Raw genomic sequence first — 4,074 nt, 5'->3', positions numbered from 1 at the left:
CATTTGGTATTTCATCACTCACATTTAGAGATGTCCCAGGAAAGCATTTTAGAATTCGTAGGCACACCTTCAAAACCCCATCATCCATTTTTGTGATAGAATTTATAAAGTTAGCTTTACTTCCTTTTTTTAACTTAATACTGTAAGAAGCAGCTGCCTCAGTGTGCTACTACACCATGGGAATCATCATGTCAATGGAAAATTGCTGAGATTTTTACCTCATTTCTAGAGGACAGATTTGCTGTGGTTGCAGTTAGGCCAGGGATTTTTAGTTCGAAAGAGATGCAGGCTTGTTGGCATTTTTTTTTTTTTAACTTCTCCTTGGCAGTAGCTATAAGTCTACTTACTTACATCATGAATTATCGCTAATTTGGAAAACTAAAAGGGGAGGATGGTTAGGTAAGTATGAAACATTTTTAACTAACAGTTCTTAGCGGCCAGTCGCTGCTGGGTCCCCTTTTCTTCTGTTTTCACACTCACCCCCTTGGGGAGTTAGTTCATTCCCTCCCTCAGCTTCAACTACCGCCTCTACACAAACAACTCCCAAATCTTGGCGAGATCTTGGAGAGCATCCAAAACATCAACAAAATAAAGATTTTTTTTGTTTTGTTTTTTATGGTGTTAAGTGCTTACAAGTGCCAAATATTTTACTGAGAGCCAGAGTAGATACGAGACAATCAGGTTAGACATAATCCCTGTCCAAATGGGGACATAGACCCCCGGAAGACAGTTTAAAGGAAATGAGGTTACCAGTATTTCACCATCATCTGTATTTATTGTCTCCTATATGCTGGGTCCTTTTCTGGACCCTTGGAAATATACAATAAGAACAGAAGACAGTTCCTACTTTTTTTTTTTAATGGTATTTGTTAACCACTTACTACATGAAAGAAGCATCATGGCATAGTAGTAAGAGCCCAGGCTGGGAATCAGAGGTCATGGGTTCTAGTCCTAGCTCTGCCACTTGTCAGCTGTGCAATTTTGGGCAAATCACTTCCCTGTGCCTCAGTTACCTCATCCATAAAGTGGGGATTAAGAATGTGAGCCCCTCTTGGGACAACCTGATAGCCTTGTATCTACCCCAGAATTTAGAACAGAGATTGGCACATAGTAAGCACTTAAATGCCATCATTATCATCACTGTTCTAAGGGCTGGAGTAGATACAAGGTAATCATGTTGGACACAGTCCCTGTCCCACATGGGGTTTATAATCTTAATCCCCATTTTACAGATGAAGTAATTGAGACACACAGAAGTGGAATGACTTGCCCAGTTTCTTCTGACTTCCAGACCCATGCTTAATCCACTATGCCATGCTGCTTCTCAGGAATTTACAATTTAATGGAGAAGGGAGAATGTCGCAAATTGATTATATTCAATGGTGCTAATGATGACAATGGAATTTCCATTGAAAATGATGGATAAACCTCAGTGCCATCATTTCCAGTGTGTTACGAGGTGCATGTAGGGACCAAGGTGCAAAGCGTATCTTATCTTGTCTTATGCTGTCAAGTCGTTTCTGACCCATAGCTACTCCACGGATACAGCTCTCCCAGAATGCCCCACCTCCTTCTGCAGTCATTCTGGTGGTGCATTCGTATAGTTTTCTTAGTTTAAAAAAAAAAAAATGGAAGTTGCCTTCTTCCATTGCTTTCTTCCCCGCCGTAAACTTGAGTTTCTGCCCTTGACTCTCTCCCATGCTGCTGCTGCACAGCATAGGTGAGTTTTGACTTGTAACAGATTGCCTTCCACTTGCTAGCCACTGCCCAAGCTAGGAATGGAAATGCCTCTGCTTGACTCTCCCTCCCATAGCTGAAACTGATAGAGTGCTGGAAACCCTCCAGATGTGATCCTGAGAGGGATGAAACATATGGTCAACCACAAACTGTCCATGTGCGGATGCGTTTGGGTTGAACTGTAGTGCTTCAAACTTCTCTCTGTGCACAGTGGATAGGGCACGGACCTGGAAGTCAGGAGACCATGAGGTCTAATCCTGGCTCTGCCATTTGCCTGCTGTGTGACCTTGGGCAAGTCACTACACTTCTCTGGCAGTTCCCTCATCTGTAAAATGGGGATTGAGACTGTAAGCCCAATGTGGGACAACCTGATTTGCTTGTATCCAACCCAGCACTTAATACAGTGCCTGGCACTTAGTATGTACTTAAATACCATATTATTATTACTGTGCTGTCTGGATAGTGTCCCTACTTCATAGCTGTTTAGCAATGTTGTGAAAGGAGCAGCATGTTGAAGCAGTGTGGTCTAGAAGCAAGAGCACAGGCTCGGGAGTCAGGGGACTTGGGTTCTAATCCCAGCTCTGCCATGTGTCTGCTGTGTGACCTTGTGCAACTCACTTTAAACTTCTCCATGCCTCAGGTACCTCATCTGCAAAATGGGGATTAAGACTAAGCCCCATGTGGGATAGGGACTGCATCCAACCTGCTTACCTTATATTTACCTCAGTGCTTAGAACAGTTGCTTGGCACATAGTAAGCATATAAATACCGTTATTATTATTGGTCTTGAAGCCAACTCTTCTTACTTTCCAGAGCTGATTAAATCAGTCAGTGTTATTTATTGAGCATTGTGTTCACAGCACTGTTCTAAGCACTTGGGAGACTACAGTAGAATTGAGTTGGTAGACATGATCCTTGTCTAAGACTGAGTTCCATATCTTTCCTCCCAAACCCTGTCCTCTCCTTGACTTCCCTGTCACTGTGGACAGCCACCACCATCCTTCCTGTCTCACAAGCCTGCAACCTTGGTGTCATCCTTGACTCTGCTCTCTCATTCACCCCACACATCCTATCCGTCACCAACACCTGCTGGTCTCACCTTCACAATATCGCCAAGATCCACCCTTTCCTCTCCATCTAAACTGCTACCATGCTGGAACAAGTTCTCATAATATCCTAACTGGATTACTGTGTCAGCCTCCTCTCTGATCTCCCTTCCTCCTGTCTCTCCACGCTCCAGTCTATTCTTCATTCGGCTGCCCGGATCATCTTCCTACAGAAACGCTCTGGCTTGTTTCTCCCCTTCTTAAAAACCTCCAGTGGTTGCCTATCAACCTCTGCACAAAACAAAAACTCCTCACTCTTGGCTTCAAAGCTCTCCGTCTCCTGGCCCCCTCCTACCTCACCTCCCTTCTCTCTACTGCCCACCCCGTACACTCCGCTCCTCTGCCGTTCACTTCCTCATGGTCCCCCATTCATGCCTGTCCTACCGTCGACACCTGGCCCACATCCTACCACTCTCCTGGAATGCCCTCCCTCCTCAAACTAAACTCTCTTCCCCTCTTCAAAGACCTACTGAGAGCTCACCTCCTCCAGGAGGCCTTCCATCCCTCTGCTCCTCCTCCCCTCCCCATTCCCCTTTCTTCTGCCCTCTGTTCTTCCCCCTTCCCTCCGCACTGTGCATTATTTGTATATATTACCCTATTTTATTAATGATGTTTATATCTCTATGATTCTTGATGATGTCTGCTCTAGACTGCGTTTTGTTCTGTTCTGCCTTGCTTTGTTGTCTCCCATTTAGACTGTGAGCCTGTAATTGGGCAGGGATTGTCTCTATCTGTTGCCAAATTGTACACTCCAAGTACTTAGTACAGTGCCCTACACATAGTAAGTGCTCAGTAAATGCTATTGAATGAATGCCCACAAGAAGCTTACAATTTAGAGGAAATTTTGGTACTGGGTGGGATACAAGAAATCCCAAGTGCTGCACTGGTCATTAGCACATCGCTTGTGATGTCATTATCTATAACTGCATTTTGCAAGAGCATGCTGCTTAAGTAGCATCGTTTTTTTGCTGGCTTTACGTTGCACCTTATCAGGGGATACCATTTGAGAGGACCCTGTAGTACTGAGCTTTGCTTGGAACATGACTTCAGTTGTTTTCAGATTCATCAGCCCAGGGTATTTAGTAACTCCTACAAAACATTCAGTGAGCAATTGAATGCCTCAAAGAGTCTTGGCCAATGGTACATAATCATCTGCAAATACATAAGTCATGGATGAGAGTCTTTTGTTAATTTTATGTTCATACAGTCTCTGCAGATGAAACAGTCCATC

The 4,074-nt window shown here is 44.1% G+C and overlaps 1 non-coding gene across 1 annotated transcript; it reads right to left on the bottom strand.

Moving 5' to 3' along the window:
- Window positions 1-1,730: 1,730 nt before the first annotated feature.
- LOC114811961 lies at window positions 1,731-1,863 on the bottom strand. The gene has a single exon (XR_003759655.1). It is a non-coding gene; the product is annotated as a small nucleolar RNA SNORA7 (small nucleolar RNA).
- Window positions 1,864-4,074: the final 2,211 nt, after the last annotated feature.

This window comes from Ornithorhynchus anatinus, chromosome 4, assembly GCF_004115215.2.
Source record: "Ornithorhynchus anatinus isolate Pmale09 chromosome 4, mOrnAna1.pri.v4, whole genome shotgun sequence".
NCBI classification, from domain to species: domain Eukaryota; kingdom Metazoa; phylum Chordata; class Mammalia; order Monotremata; family Ornithorhynchidae; genus Ornithorhynchus; species Ornithorhynchus anatinus.
The sequence above is the reverse complement of the archived record's forward strand: the minus strand, read 5'-3'. Positions and strand labels throughout refer to the sequence as shown.